The sequence below is a fragment of the Echinops telfairi genome, unplaced genomic scaffold, assembly GCF_000313985.2.
Source record: "Echinops telfairi isolate 266 unplaced genomic scaffold, ASM31398v2 ScPeMD7_4;HRSCAF=17, whole genome shotgun sequence".
In the NCBI taxonomy this organism is placed as follows: Eukaryota; Metazoa; Chordata; class Mammalia; order Afrosoricida; family Tenrecidae; genus Echinops; species Echinops telfairi.
Window position 1 is genome coordinate 22127871 of NW_022103900.1, and position 17841 is coordinate 22145711.

The 17841-nt window shown below is 37.2% G+C and overlaps 1 pseudogene; it reads right to left on the reverse strand.

Annotated features, from left to right (window-relative positions):
• Positions 1-6407: 6407 nt before the first annotated feature.
• On the reverse strand, positions 6408-6946 carry LOC101660457 (annotated as a pseudogene).
• Positions 6947-17841: the final 10895 nt, after the last annotated feature.

The following is a 17841-nucleotide window of genomic DNA, read 5'->3' on the forward strand; positions in this document are numbered from 1 at the left end:
TCTGGGATGACCTCATTCACATGTCTAGTGGTTGGCAAGCTTCATTAATGTTGAGAGGTCAGCTCAACAGGGACAGTTCATTTTGTTCAACTTGACCTACCATCCTCCAGTAGGTTAGTTCAGTGACAGCATTTGCCAACTTTCAAAACACCCCTCAGACACACCTTTAGTGATCAGTGTCACATTAGCGCAAGGATATCAGATGGTGAAGGCTTGTTTCTAGGAGTGGAGTAACATATTCCATATCCCGGTGACTACAATTGTAAACATATTATAAAGGAGATATACACACAAATAGGAATCATTTGAGCCATTTTAAAAAATATATATTACCATCCATTCTTCCGAGGTACAACAGAATAAAAAGTATGATATAGTGGACAATTCTGATAGATAATTTGGTAGCTTAGCCAAGTCATCAAGACTAATAGAACCAGGTGGCATCATGTGTCATCTTATGTCCTGCACTGAAAAGAACATGATATTTTCTGTTTGATACTGTTACCAACTTAGGTCTCACTCAGAACAATTGAGATACAAAGAGACTATATAAAAGTAAAAGAAAAAAACTTTAGTTAATCAAGCAAGGATCGAGCTTGGGCTAATTGCTAAGGTAAGCTACTGAAAAGAGGATTACAGTTTTCTTTTTTATTTTATTTTATTTTATTTTACTTTTGTCTTCAAAATTTCTGACTCAGGTTACAGGTCTATACTTGTACACCAAGACATTAATTGAGAGGTTTATGAATATGTAACAGATTTCACAGAATGGTCATAAAAATGCATTAGGGTAGCATGATGTGTCTTGACAGGATATGCCTTACTGGACCCCTCACTTTCAAAAGTCTTCTGAGTTGGATTGGTGATGTCTTTCCAGCGTCTTTTAGTTCCTTAACCTTAGTTCTGAGGTGGCCTGAAGATTATAATTGCCTTCCTGCACATGCTCAGTGGTCCAGATCTGGTCATAAATGATGTCCATTTGCTGTGATGAGATACTTTCCCTGGAGGAAAAGGACTCAAAAGAGGTAGATCATCAGGAAGGAAAGTATAGGTTGATTATGGGCAGTATATGAGGTTTATTCCAACAACTCTGACAAACTCTCATATCCTAAGAATACCCTCCTTTGACAAAGAAGCTGTGGAATTTACTTAACAAAGGCTAAGCAGGTTGGTGACTGGTCTCAGTATTTTAGCTAAAAGCCATAATGTAATGTACTCTTGAAGAAACTCAGAAAAATACAAATTCAGGGGACTTTCCACAAAATATCCTGTGTCTATCATTTCAGAATGGCTTGTCTTGAAAGTCAAAGATGAGGAATTGTTCCAGACAAAAAGAGATTAAAGAGACTTCCGTTCTAACAGTAATAACCTATGAGGATGACACTGACCAACAGAATTGCATTATCTTTCCGTTGAGGAGGCCAGATGTCCGAATTCGGAGTGTTAACTATAGGCAAAGGCTTTCTTTCTCTGATGGATCACAGAGAGTCTTATACATGACTCCCTACTGATTTGATGTAGCATGAAGTCTACTTTCTCCTATATTTGCTTGTACTAAGCTCTACTTTTTATATCTCAAACATACTTTTTATATCTCAAACATACTTTTTATATCTCAAACATACTTTTTACATCTCAAACGTGAATGGCTTAAAACTCAGCATGATAGAGCCGGATTAACATAACAAAGAAAACCCATTTCCCAATGACAATTTAACCACTGTTATAGGGATTAAGATTTACAACACATATGTGGGGGGGGAGGCCATAAATCGACACCTAGTACATGACTACTAAATGCAATATATAATCCATAATTGGAAACTTGACTGAGAGGGAAAATAGCTATCAAAGACATTATTGAAATAATAGTGAAAATGTGAATGAAACCTCTAATATCTGAATTTAGACTATTGTTAATGTTAAATTATATAAGTTTTATATTAACTTTAAATGACCATATTTTAATCATTTTTAGTATTATGTTTGAAAAGCAATTGCTTTTAATAAATGCATACAAAAATATCTTTGATTAAAAAGAGTATGAATTCCATAAGTTATTTGCAAACTGTTCAAAAATACATAGAGGGAGGCCAGGTTAATTAGACTGATTGTGCCAAGAGGAGCCACTGAGATTATTGCTCTAAAATACTCTTTTAATCCAGAATTGAAGCCAATCCCAGAGGCCACATTTCAGTCAAACAATATATTGGATTATAAAATAAGCAATATCATCGATGATTAATGTAGCTCTTAAGCATTTAACTACATGAGAGCAAACTGCCATTTACCCAGAAGCAAAGGTGGGAAGGCAAAGAGGGAAAGAGAATCTGGACCAGTGGAAACAGAATAGAAATAATAAGAATATTGACACATTGTGAAAATCATAACAGAGGTAGAACAATTTGCATAAAACATGTTAAATGTGAATAAAATTCATGGTGTAAATTTTCACCTAAAAATAAAATATTATCTATGTAGATGTCTATGTGCATACTCACAGAAAGAGAATGATGTAGCCAATGTAATGAACTATTAACAACTGGTAAATATGAGGAAAGAATATGTGGGAATTTTTTGTAGTCATTTAATTGCATTTCTTTTACATGGAAGTTGTTTATTTTTTTATTTTTTACTCATTATTGTGAATTTGGTGAAGGTTTACAGAGTAGATTAGATCCATTTTTCATTCAATAACTCATACACATTTTGTTCCATCTCATTGATCGCAATTGCCATAATAAAACATCATTTTCCCCACTTCCTCTTTGTGTTTCCTGTGTACATTTCTTCTTCTTCCCGAATACTTCTGGATTTTGTCCTTGGGTAAATGCTACTCTTTTGATCTCAAATGGTTGATTATTCTAAGTCATTTGTGTACCTCACTAATATAGTTGTTCCCTTATAAACTATTACTTGATGGAAAATGGAACCATGAGGATGAGTTCATTTATTACTGAAGGGTGAGTAGAGACCTTAGTTTCAGGGGAACCACTAGTCTCTATCTGGCCTGTAAGTCTGGTCTTTTTAAATGATTTTAAGTGTTATCCACATTCTTCTCCCATCCCGTCCAGGACATTCTGATGTGATCCCATTCATAGCATTTGGTAGCAGTATCCAGGCATCATCTAATTCTTCTTTTCTCAGGGTCCTACAATGTCCATGTGGTCCATTGCTCCTTGGATGACTTATGCCCATGCATCTTCTATTTCCAACAATCTTCTATCCTCCAGACATGTAGAAACAATAGTTGCAACTGAGATGGCTGTTCATGAGCTTTAAGGACCCCACTTTCAAATCACCAAAGTTGGACATAGAACATTGCCTGTGAAGATTTATGTTATGCCAATTGACCTAGGTGTCCCATGAGACTATGATCGTGAGCCTTAAGGGGTTAGATTATGGCTAAGAATTTTCAGAACTTTGGCCTCTGTAAACATCTCTAGGTGTACAGCAATCTTTACCCACCTCATAAGAAGACATATGTGAGATATTTATGGGAATGAGTGTTGAGAATTTTTTTAAAGTTATGTTATAATTTTGTTTGTTTAAGAGAGAGCTAACAATTTTACTTTAATCAGTGAACAGATACCACAATTATATATATAAATATATGTATATATATATGATGAATATCATTCAACTGGCTGTAAAACACAGAGTGGCTTTAAGGGAGAATATACTGAAAACAAGGATAAGCATTTAACTGCTACAGTTGCCTACTCTGTAGTTGCCAAGGCTTGAATTCAGGTGGAAATTTAAGGTTGGTACATATATATCTTCTGAAATTAAATTGTCAGGTCAGGACAAATTGTTAGCAATTTAGTAGCAGAAAAAATAATGCTACATTCTCTTTCGGATTTTTAAGATTAGATGACTTGGAGACTGGAGGTACCATTATTAACAGAAACAAAAAGAATGTGTTTGTCTAAAATGAAAATATAGTAACATTTCTTTCTCATTGTACCACTTCAGCAACTTCTCCTTGTTCTTTTTTTTTTAATCATTTTATTAGGGGCTCATACGACTCTTATCACAATCCATACATACATCAATTGTGTAAAGCACATTTATACATTCATTGCCCTCATCATTCTCAAAACATTTGTTCTCCACTTAAGCCCCTGGCATCAGGTCCTCATTTTTTCCCCCTCCTTCCCTGCTCCCCACTCCCTCATGAGCCCTTGATAATTTATAAGTTGTTTATTTTGTCATATCCTGCCCTGTCTGATGTCTCCCTTCACCCACTTTTCTGTTGTCCGTCCCCCAGGGAGGAGGTCACATATAGTTCCTTGTAATCGGTTCCCTCTTTCCAACCCATTCTCCCTCTACCCTCCCAGAATCGCCACTCACACCACTGGTCCTGCAGGGCTCATCTGCCCTGGATTCCCTGTGTTTGCAGTTCCTATCTGTTCCAGTGTACATCCTCTGGTCTAGCCAGACTTGCAAGGTAGAATTAAGATCATGATAGTGGGGGAAGGGGGGAGGGAGGAAGCATTTAGGAACTAGAGGAAAGTTGTATTTTTCATCGTTGCTACATTGCACTGGGTGAGTGCAGCAGAACAGCAAGGGAATGGAGCAGCAAGGTCCCCAGGGAATGCTGAAGGTGGACTTTGGGGCTAGGGCATGGTGCCCCAACAGACTACTGGAAAACATTCCTAAAGGTCAATAATCCTTGAACTAACTACAAGCTTTTCTTTCTTGTTGTGTTTTAGTACAACTTTCCTCTCCTTGTTCTTAAGAAACAGTCTAAAATTTTAGCATGCCCTACAAAAAAACTGTATAAAACTGTTCTTATCTCCTTAGGGTCTACAATGACCTACACACTCAGGTAGATGCTGAAGATAAAGAGGAAAATTAAGTCGGTCCTCAAAGAATAGAAAATTCACCCAAAGAATATTTGTTGAGTGTCTACAGCATGACAATTATTTCCAAGGCTCTGAGAACACAACAGTGAGGGGGGGAAATACCATATTTGATGAAATATTATATTCTAGTGAGGTATGTTATAAACCACTATTTCCCAAAGAGAATAATACCACTCCCTGGGACTGGAATGATGGGAGGGAGGGACCTACAAAGGCAAGTATTTACACTTTATCCTGGATTATGGATGGTAGCACAAAAATTGTTAATTGCCAAAGAGGGGAACAAAAGTTTTGTTGTTTTTGTTTGCTTTTGTTTGTTTCTGAAATGAGGGTGATCGGCCTAACAAGATTAGAAACCTACGTTCTAATTAAATAAATATGTACTTGTATAGAATGGTTATAAATTTTCATGAAAAATAAGCAAGATAAGATGACTAGTCCACCAAATGATATACAGATGTGCCACAATGTACTAATCATCTAATTCTTTAGCAATGACCAAGTAGAGGGACCTCAAGTTGCCAGACATCATAGTTACATAATCTCTGGTCATATGTAACCTGAATAGGGATTCTTGGAAGATGACTTAACAGAGAAGGATCTGAGTTTGTGTCCCACTATTTTTGAAAATTACATTGGTAAGGAGACATATGCCTCAGGACGTCTAGTTCAGCATTCAGCTGTAGGTCAATGGACAAGAACTCATGAAATTCTAAATGATTTTTCCTCAAAAAAACCCCAAAATTATGACATGCAATTTGAGCTTCAGTTCATGGTCATGGAGGAATACGGAGATTAATCAGAAACTCTTTGTAGGCAGAGTGTCCAGCAATGACCCACATTTGGGCAACCTAAATATCAGACAATTCGGTTCTATATGTGAGAACTATTGATTTTTATTTTACATCTAACTACATAAGCTGTTGATTGGTTATTCTAATACTTTGTGGGAAATTTTCAAATTAAATGTTATTATAATTTTGGATTTTCTGATAAGGTTGATTTGATTTAAAATTCATTTATGACCCCCAAGTAATTTAAATAATAAATATAATGAAAGAAAAGTAGAACCGATGTATTTTAAGTATAATTTTAAGTAATATAAATATTTGATCATAAAATTAAATGTTTAAAATCTCTCTCACCTAATTGGGCAAACAAGTTTTCTCAGCATGATGATCAACTATTATAATTTAGAGCATCATCAGGAGATATAACCATTTCAAGTATAAAATCTATCCGTAAAAATTGAGCTCTCATTATAATATTTTCATTTGGACTCATACAATTTAATAAATGATGTTCTTCAACATATTTTGCCTCTTAATTTAATAATGTAAAAATTTAAAAATCAATTTGTATGGTTTATCTTTTATTTCATAATCATAAACTTAACTCTGCTTTCCACTTGGACTTAGGGGGAATAAGGAAAGTAGGAAACCCGAAGAACTAGAGTGAGAGCACAAGAATAAACGATACTGCAAGCACATTGGGAATAGAAGGGTGATTTCCCAAGCTACACAAGGAATGGTCTGGTGCTTAAGATAAAACATGAAAATCCAGATCAAATTTAATTAGAGTTGTCCAGTCAGCAATGGTGATCTTCTTGCTGGTCTTGCCATTCCTGGAACCAAAATGCTCCATGACTTCCACAGTGCTCATGCCTTTTTTCACCTGACCGAAGACCAGGTGCTTGCCATCCAACCATTCAGTCCTAGCGGGGCGGATAAAAAACGGAACCATTCGTATAGGGTCCAGCAGTTGCCATAGACAGGATGCCAGGGCCTGTGTGCTTCAGGATGAAGTTCTCATCTTCAAACTTCTCTCCACAGATGGGCTTGCCAACCAGTGCCATTATGGCGTGTGAAATCACCACCCTGGCACATAAACCCTGGAATGATTCTGTGAAAGCAGGAAGCTTTCTAACCTAAACCTTTCTCCCCGGTGCTCAGAGCGCGGGAGTTTCCTGCTGTCTTTGGACCTTTGTCTGCAAACAGCTCGAAAGAGACGCGGCTGAGGGGCTGGCCGTCGACGGCTGTGTCAAAAAACAAAGTAGGGTTGACCATGGCTGGACACAACAGGACCAGACAAGACTACAAATTCAGGCAATGGCATCTGCAAAGCTATAAATCATTATTAAGCAAGTGCCACATTGGTACAATAAAATTTTCTCTAGTGTATGTCTTGACTCATAATGCCCTGCATCCTTCTTTGAAGTTAATATATTTGAAAGTTTACATTGTTTCATATTGTGTGATAAATGTCTGTTTTCTCAGTTTGTATACAGGGTACAGAAGTGGAGAAAACAGGTTTGTTTTTATGAGGGTTGCTGTTTTAGATTCCCTCCAAGCACAGTGCCTATTATATAGTAAGCTTTTGTAGAATGAATCAATCTACCTATCCAGTAATAGGTACTCAGCTCTGATGGAGCAGTGGTTAAAGTACTCAGCTGTTAATAGAAGGGTCAGGGATTTGAACCATCAACTCCAGGAAGACAGATGTGGCAGTCTGCTCTGGTAATGATTTCAGCCTTGAGAACTTTATGGGACTGTCCTACTCTGCCGTTTTGGTTCACTGTGAATCAGAATCAATTCAGTGACCGTAGGTAACAAATATCTAAGCCTGTCCTGTAAACCTTTTCTTCTCCTCCATGCTAGGCCTTTCTTCTCTTTGTTCTGAAATCCTAAATAGGAAGTATGCATCAGAGCCAAAGTGTTAGTGGAAACAACCAAGTTCATCCTGCAGTGATTTTTCCAGCACCACGGAGAGCAACAAATTGGTTTCTCCCTATCAATGCTGTGGTCACACTATGCCATTATTCACAATGCATTGAGAAAGATAAGAAAATGGGATGGAGACTAGGGTAATGTGGAAATGCCTGACTGTACCATTAAGTATAGATAAGTACAGATAAGTAAATAGATGAAAAGTAAGACAATGTGGGAAAACATGGGCATTTATACGAGAATGTGGTTTAGTTGTCACTTAAACTCTCTGTATCTTTATTAAATTGAGTGGCAAATATGAAATAAACTTTTAGGTGCCCTCAGAATTAAAAAGATAAAGCAATTACATATCCCCAATTCAGTAATTTTTCATTCAACTATGAGCAAATTCTATGGATACATTCAACTTAGAAGTTGAATTCTGGGAAGACAGTGGCCATGTCATTATTTCCCAGTAGGAGGATTATGTCTAGCATATTGTTGTTGGTAGTTGCTTTGGGTCAACTCAGGTTCATGGTAATCTTATGCACAACAGAGAGAACGAAGAAGAAAAAAAGATTAACCAGTCTTGTACTATGATCATGATACTTGGTATATTTGAGTTCATTGTTGTAGCCATCTTATTGAGGATGTCCTTCATTTTATTGACCATGTACTTTACCAGATTTGTGTCCTTTTCTAGAAACTGATTTTTCCTGATGATGCATTCGATGTTAGTTAAGAAAAGTTTTGCTATCTAAAGAGCATTCTGATTGTATCTCTACAAAGTTCAACTTGGTCATTCTTCTCACAGTCCACGAGCTATTCAATGTACTTCAGCAACACCATAGTTGGAATGCATCAATTGTTTGTCATTTACCATTGTCCAGCTTTTACAGTCATATGAGCCGACTGTGTGGCACATTGTAGGCAGTAATTTGTACATTATATATATGCATTAAATCATCATGCCAAGAATATTTTACATGCTCATTAAACTTCAAATAAGCCATTAGATAAAGAAGATATTTTAAATACATAAAATTTTTCTAATTTCATATTTTGATTTTGGATATAAGATCTTATAAAAGATTAGTATAAAATAAAAGATTGTATTTATTAGTAAATAAATATTTATTAGTAAAATAAAAGATTTTATTGGTTTTAATTTTGATTTTATTCTTAAGCTATATTTTAAATAGCCCATTCTTGATGAAGAGTTTTCTTTCATTTTTTAGATCTGCTGGTTTTTGGGGTTATTTAAATCATTTTATTGGGGGCTCGTACAACTCTTATCACAATCCATACATCCATCAATTGTGTCAAGCACATTTGTACATGTGTTGCCATCATTATTCTCAAAACATTTGCTTTCTACTTGAGCCCTTGGGATCAGCTCCTCATTTCCTTCCCTCCCCCATCCTTCCTCCCTCACAAACCCTTGATAATTTATAAATTATTATTATTTTGTCATGTCTTACACTGTCTGATGTCTCCCTTCACCCACTTTCCTGATGTCTGTCCCCCGGGAAGGCGGTTATATGTAGATCCCTTCCCCTTGCTCTCCTGGTAACACTACTCTCATTATTGGTCCTGAGAGGTTTATCTGTCCTGAATTCCCTGTGTTTCCAGCTCTTATCTGTTCCAGTGTACATGCTCTGGTCTAGCCAGATTTGTAAGGTAGGCTTGGGATCAAGATAGTGAGGGGAAGTAGCATTAAAAAACTAGAGGAAAGTTGTATGCTTCATGGGTGCTATACTGCACCCTGGCTGGCTGGTCTCCCCACGACCTTTCTGTATGGGGATGTCCAGTTGTCTACAGATGTGCTTTGTGACTCCACTCCACACTCTCCCTCATACACAATGATATGACTTTTTGTTCTTTGAAGCCTGATACCTGATCCTATCAACACCTCGTGATCACTCAGGCTGATGTGCTTATTCCATGTAGGATTTGTTGCTTTTCAGCTAGAAGGCTGCTTGTTTAGCTTCAAGTCTTTAAGACCCCAGAAGCTATTTTTTTTGATAACCAGGCACCATCAGTTTTCTTCAACACATTTACTTATGCACCTGCTTTGTCTTCTGCAATTGTGTTGGGAAGGTGAGCATCATGGAATGGCAGTTTAATAGAACAAAGTGTTTTTGCATTGAGGGAGTACTTGAGTAGAGGCCCAATGTCCATCAGCTACCTTAATACTAAACCTATAAATATATGCACATAGATCTATTTCCTCATCATCAAAATAAATATATTTACACACGGAAATGCCTATATTTAGACCCCCTATAAATACCCTTTGCCTCCTAGTTCTCTCCTCTGTTTCCTTTTACTTTCCTCTTGTCCCACTATCATGCTCAGGCTTCGTTTGGGTTTCAGTAATTCCTCTTGGTTATATTGCCTTTGATAAAGCCCTACCACGCCTCCTACACCATCATCACCATGAATTTTGGATCCCTTGTTGTTCCCTTGTTAAAGCCTACTTCTTTTCTTCTGCCTCCCCCTCTCCCATGTGCCCCGGAACCGTCAGTCCAGTTGTTTTCTCCTCCAGATTGTTTATTCTGCCTTTCTTATATAGATAGGCCTGCAGAGATAATAATATGCACAAAAAGTAACAGTCACATATTTCTTAATCGCATCAGACTCTATAAAACTTTTTTTGGTTGCTGCTTTGGGTAAAATTTGCAAAACAAATTCTTTTTCCATTCAACAATTTAGAAGCTTTTGTTTTATGACATTGGTTGCAATTCCCTCAATGTAGCTGCACTCTTCCAATCTCCTTCCTGAGTTTCCCATGTCCATTATCCCTGCCTTTCGGGATTTGTGTTTGGACAAATGTCCCCCTTTTGGTGTTCCAGTACCTTTCAACTCCCCGTTCCCTCATGAACCCTTGATAATTTATAAATTATTATTTTGTCATGTCTTACACTGTCCGACATCTCCCTTCACCCACTTTTTTGTTGTCCATCCCCCAGGGAGGAGGTTATATGTAGATCCTTGTAATCGATTCCCTCCTTCTACCCCACTCACCTTCCACCCTCCCAGTATCACCACTCTCACCACTGGTCCTGAAGGGATCACCTGCCCTGGATTCCCTGTGTTTCCAGTTCCTGTCTGTACCATAGTACATCCTCTTGTCTAGCCAGATTTAAAAAAATTTTTTTTTTAATTCTCAGAATCATATTAGGTTTTCCTTTTCAACCTCATTATTTTACAGCAATCTTATTCAAAACAAATTATGTATGTGGTACCATATACAAAACAGAACTGTTTATGTGTACTGCATGAGAGATTTAAAATAAGTGCATTAATAAATTGTGTGGTGTTTAATAGGAAACAAGAAGTGAAAAATCTTAAGTTGAGTGTTTCAATAGTCCTAGATCCAACCAAGATATTTATGAATTTCAATAAAAATGAAGTAGCCTATTTCACTTTCAATCCACCTATGTTACCAAACTAATATAAAGTTTAGATTTTCCCAGTATTTAAGAGAATAACAGAACAATGACTACCATTTAATAATAAAATGACAAAAATTAAAAGAAAGTGTGTGAATTCAAGTAACTAAACTAAACTTGACTGATCAGAGGTTATATTTCACTTTATTGAAATACATAAATTTTAAAAGACTTAAATTTGCATGACATATTAAATATACAAAGAGATGCATTATTTGGTTTTTCTTTAGCTTGAAATACGTAAGAGTCCATTACGTTTTTGAAAATGTATAATACCTTTCATACAGAAACACACAGCTCTCTAAGGAGCTCTGGTGACACTTTCAATTAAGTATTGGACTGCTAATGGTAAGGTCTCTGGTTCAAGCCCCTCAGCCTCTCTATATGAGAGAGATGTAGCTGTTTGTGCCTGTAACTGTTTACAGCCTCAGAAACCCTATATTGGGTCATGATTCAGAATCGACTTGATGGCAATGGGTTATATTGCTATATCTATTTCCATTTATGATTTGAAAACTATAGTAATACAAGCATTGCATTAAAACTTATCAGTCAGTTAGGAACATGAAAAAAATCTGTTAATTTTAAATAGGTTTCATGATTCTAATATTAATATATGGTATTAGAGTAAAAATACTGAGATCAAGTATGTAACGTTTGAAAGAAGATTGTCTTGGATCAATAATCCATGTTTTATATATAACCAATGAAGTCCAATAACCATTAAGCACATAGTGCAAGACTTCCAAGAAATACATAAACATGTAAATTCCGTTTTCATAATTTATTCTAAGTATACCCTTGCCCCAACTTCCAAAAGTCTTTCCAGACTTTCAGTTATATTAAGTGACATCTTTGAGTTATTCTCTGTACAAAGGTCATTATGTGTGTAAAAATCTATATATTGTAATAAAATTCATTTTTTGAAGTGAATATACATAGATCTCCTTCAAATTATGTAGTCAATATAAAATTCCTGAATGTTGAAATTTGTGCTTTGTAACTACCACTCATAACTTAGATAATTAGAACTAATTATGTTATTTGATGTGTATGATTTTAAATAGACTTTTAAGGATTTTTCATCAGTGGAATGATCAACAGATTTAGAAGGGTTAAAAATTAAAAATAATACCACTTTCTTTACCACAAATTTAACAATTGTATAAGCTCCAGGAGCTAGATTTATACTCACTGTCATGGACACTAGGCACTCACTAAGAAAGGAAAGTACAGCAAAAGATAGCAAGGAATCAGCTCTTCCCATAGCGGGGCTTCTACTTCTGTTATCATTACAAACAAACCATAGACACAAATAAAGGAAAAATCACACTCACATTCACTGTCTGACCTACACAATAGTTTTGGGGGGGATTGTTTGTTCATTTGTTTGTTTTTCTACCTTTCTAATCTTATTTCTCAAAGTCAAGGGTGTATAATTTGTAGACTGTAAAGTGAACATGTACTAAACATCCAATTTTATCACTTAGCAGCTATGTGATCCTCTCTGAACAGGAGTCTTTTGTTGATAAAAATATGTATCCCTGTGAGATGGTATTGATTTAATGGCAATAGCTTTGGGTTTTTTAATGTGTCATAGAGGGCAGTGATTGTTCAATGACAGTATTCTCATTTTCCATATAGGAGATCCACATCTGATTGTCAGATAATGCACGTCAAATGCAGCCATTATCTATGTGTCAATCGAGGCTGACATCTTGCTTTGATGTTGAACAGGTTTCAGAGTTTCTAGACTTAGGTGGACCATGAGATCTGGCAATCCACTTGTGAAAATGAGTCACTGAAAACCCTATTGGTCAAAACAATCCAATCCACATTTAATCCTAGTTTTTAATCCAATGTGCCTAAGGTCTTCATGAATCAACCTAACCAGGACAATAGATATATTTTTATAATTAAATAATACACTGTACACTGTGTACACCAACTCATAACATCCCGTGCACAACAAAACTAACACTGCCGTGTCTTGTCCTGGGACACCCTCACTGGTTTGTTTCAGCCCACTGTTGAAGCCACTATGACAATCATCTTCCTGACTTTGTTCTCTTTTCCACTGATTTTCCATTTCACCAGGCATGGTACCTTTTCCCAGGGATTGGTTTCTCCTGATAATATGTCCAAACAGTGTGAGAAATGTCACCATACTCACTTCCAAGGCGCATTCTCACAGGACCCTCCCCAAAGACATTTGTATGCTCCTCTGCCTGTCCCTGGTACTTTCAACATTCTTCATTTCAACTCTATAATCCAAATGCATACATTTTTCTGTGGTCTTATTTATTTATTGTCCAGCCTTCACAATCATATGAGGCAATTGAAGATATCATGGCTTGGGTGAAGTACATCTTAGTCCCAAAAGTGACATCTTTGTTCTTTATCACTTTTTAAAACACTTTTATTGGCACATAATTTACATATAATACAATTCAATCATTCAACCACATCAAGGATAATTGTATGATCATTACCATATTAATTTTAGAAATCACCTCCCCAATGGTTAAATTGCCTTTCAAATGAATTGTGCAATCACAATCAGTTCTAGTGCTCCCTACCCACACGACCCTTCATTTTTTTCATTGCTGTAATCCCCTTCCCTCCCTATCACCCATCCCCACCCCTGCATTCCCTATCATTCCCTGTATGAGTTATTATCACTATGCACCCACTCCTCCTGTGTGTCACAAACTGTGAAACTCAAGAGAAACAATTTAAAAAAATCATAATAAGTTGGTAAGGGTAAACTAATAACAATATAAAGACAAAACTACAAATAATGAATAAGCAAGAAAAGGCCCTCATCAACATTCAAAAAGCCAGGGAAGAAATTTCTGCCATGGAGCAAGTAAGAGATACTTGCACCCAGAACCAAGTCAGCTTGGGTGTATAGAAAAGTCAACTGACCAAGTTTCAAGTTCGCTCCAGCATAATCAAGATTACAATGTCCTATCAATGATAATAAGGCTGTTCTAGGCTCTCTTGTTTGTGGCCAAAGCAGATCTGCCAGCAGTTCAGTCTGATTAGATACTCTGTGGATGGGTTTTGCACTTTCAGTGCCCTCCATAGCCTTCTACAAATTGGGTGTTCATAATTTTAGCTCTGGCAAATGTAGCTTTGATACTTTTCCCTTTGCCATATTAGAATTTTGTAATCATCATATTTGGATAACACAAATTGGTGTGTGCTTCTTCCATGTGGACTTAGTTGACTCCTCCCTTAGATGGCTACTGGTTTGTATGCAAGTCTTTAAGACTCCAGACAGCTGGGCATCATCTACTTTCTTCACCACACTTTGCTGTAGAACCTTTATATTTAAGATCATTTCATGAAGGTCAGTATTGATCAGGGTCTTTTCTCAGAACTAGATGTTCTTGAATTGGGGATACAGTTAATTAGGAGCCTGGACTCCATCTGCTTGTCCACGAGGTTTGCACATCTCAGGTTTACTTTGGTGGTCAGACTATGACAAAATCACATAAGCCACCCAACAAGCAAATGAACAGAACACACACACATACACCTAAAAATAAAAAGGGGGGGGGAAACAGGAAGGAAACCACAAGCAAGAAAGCAAAAACAAAAAAATTAATTCTGCTAAAAGTTGGTTCTTTAAAAGGATAACCAGAATCAACAGATCACTGGCAAACCTAATCAAAGAAAGGAGGGAACAAACTTCAATAGCAAGGATGAGGGATGAAAGAGGGGACATTACAACAGACCCTAATGAAATCAAAAGGATAATTACACAGTACTATGAAGGACTGTATTCCAATGAATTCAATAATTTGGAAGACATGGACAAATTCTTAGAAGAACAATCCCTCCTTAGACTATCCCTGATGGACGTCAAGAATCTCAACAGACCCATATCAATAGAAGAAACAGACAAGGTTATCAAGGGATTACCAAAAAAAAAAAACCCCTGGACCATATGGCTTCACAGGAGGATTCTACCAAGCATTCAGAGAAGAACTGACACCAATCCTACACAAACTCTTCCAGAACATAGAAAAGGATGGCAAGCTCCCAAACTACTTCTATGAAGCTAGTATACCTCTCATACCGAAACCAGGCAGGGATCCCACAAATATTGAGATTGACATACCCATATCATTAATGAACGTTGATTCAACAATCCTTAACAAAATACTCTCCAATAGAATAAAAAAGTATATAAAACAAATAATTCACCATGACCAAATGAGATCCATACCAGGGATGTAGGGATGGTCCCACATATGAAAGACCATTAGTATCATTCACCACATTGACATGAAAAACTATAAGAACCACATGATAATATTGATAGATGAGGAAAAGGCATTCGACAACATCCAACATCAATTCCTGGTTAAGACACTCGAGAAGACAGGAATGGAAGGAAAGTTCCTCAAGATAATACAAGCTATATATGAAAAACCAGCAGTCAATGAGGTAGTCAATGGAGAAAAGACAAACACAGTCCCACTAAAAAGGGGGACCAGACAAGGATACTGCCTATCCCCACTCTTATTTAACATTGTACTGGAGGTTTTAGTAACAGCATAAGGAAAGAAAAGACATCAAAGGTATTCACCTGGGGAAGGAAGAGGTGAAACTATCATTATTTGCAGATGATATGATTTTATATATGGAAAATCCCAAAAGCTCCAAAAGGGGAGTACTGGAAGCAATAGAGGAGTTTGGCAGTGTGGCAGGATACAAGATCAACAAACAGAAATCTATTAGACTGCTATACACATCAGATAAGACCACAGAAGAGGAGATCAAAAAGGTGGTACCCTTCACAATTGCCAAGCACAAATCGAAATATCTAGGGATATACCTGACTAAAAGAACAAAATATAATATAAGGAAATGATATAAGGAAAACTACAGAACACTATTATGAAAAACCAACAGTGACCTCAACAAATGGAAGAATATCCCATGTTTGTGGATTGGAAGACTCAATATGGTAAAGATGTCAGTTTTGACAAAGGCACTGTGTAAGTATGATGCAATCCCAATACAATTACCCTCATCTCTCTTCAAAGAAATGGAAAAACTGATTACCAACTTTATATGGAGAGGGAATAAGACTAGAATTAGCAGAGAACTCCTCAAGAAGAAGGACACAGGGGTATGGCTTGCTTTACCTGACTTTAGCATGTATTATACAGCCACAATGGTCAAAACCGCATGATATTGGTTTAATGACAGAAACTCAGATCAAAGGAAAAGAACTGAAAACCCAGAAATAATCATCAGCATACAGACAACTGATCTTTGATAAGGGCCCCAAAATATCAAATGGAAAGCAGATACCCGCTTCAACAAGTGGTGCTGGAAAAAATGGATATCTACCTGCAGAAAAATGAAGCAAGACCTTTACCTCACTCCATGCACAAGAATAAACTCAAGGTAGATCACAGACCTCGACATAAAACCCCAAACTATTGGGGCCAATAATGAGGGAATTGGCACCAACTTGAGAACTTTGGTGCGGGAAACACATAGGCTAACAGAAATAAGGAAGGGCACAAATATAGATGAGTCACAAATTGACAAGTGGGATATACTGAAGATAAAATGCCTGTGTACATAGAAAGAATTCAGTGAGAGAGTAATGAGAGAGCCCATGGACTGGGAAAACATCTTTAGCAATGACACATCAGATAAAGGGCTTATTACTAAAATCTACAATACTCTGCTAGCTTCTAAAACGAATTGCCCACTGATGAGGTGGGCAAAGGATCTGAACAGAAGTTTCAAAAGGGCAAAAATCTGAATGATCAATAAACATATGAGAAAATGTTCCCGATGATTAGCCATAAGAGGAATGCAAATTAAAACAACAATGAGACACCACCTAACACCCTCAAAGATAGCCCAATTAAAAACATCAGAACGCAACAAGTGTTGGAGGGGCTGTGGTGAGATAGGAACTCTCCTCCACTGCTGGTGGACCTGTAGGTATATTCAGCCATTATGGAAATCAATTTAGCGATATCTAAAACAGATGGAAATTGAGCTCCATATGACCCAGCAATCCCCCTACTAGGCATAAACCCAGAAGAGGAAAGAAACAAACTACAGGCAGACATTTGTGCTCCAATGTTCATCGTGGCATAGTGTACAATTACCAGGAGTTGGAAACAACCCAAATTTCCATCAACAGACGAATGGATTAAAAAACTGTGGCACATACATACAATGGAGTAGTATGCATCACTGGAAAGCAGTGATGAACACATGAAGCACATTGCTGCATGGAAAGAACTGGAGGAAATTATGCTAAGTGAAGTAAACCAAGCACAAGTACAGGACAAGTACAACATGAGTCCACTGAGGTAAGCTTAAAAAAATGCAAAGGGGGCATAGGAAAAAAGCAACTGTATACAAACATTCCTGGAGTGAGGTCCAGGTAGTATGGCAGGGACCATACCGAATTCAGGGATACAAATGGTAGCCAACTAAAAAGGAGGAGGGGCAGAGAAAAAGAAAAAAAAAAGAAATGGGTAGAGAGGGAATAGGGCACTAACCCACCCAAGGGGGGCTATTGTTTATATCTCCATAGGGAAAGCGGGACCAGACTTCCACCCAGTGCTCCAAGATGTGAATGCAACATACTGGCATGAATCAGGGCACTAGTAGAGAGGTCCAAGGGGCCAGCCCCAATACCAACCACGTGGATAGCTGCCCCTCCCCCCAGAAGAATTTACTTCAGAGGACAGCACTGAAGCTACAGCTCAGGGAGAGGGACATGTCTGATCAGAGCACACAGGAGCAAATGAAGGAAGAGGAAGA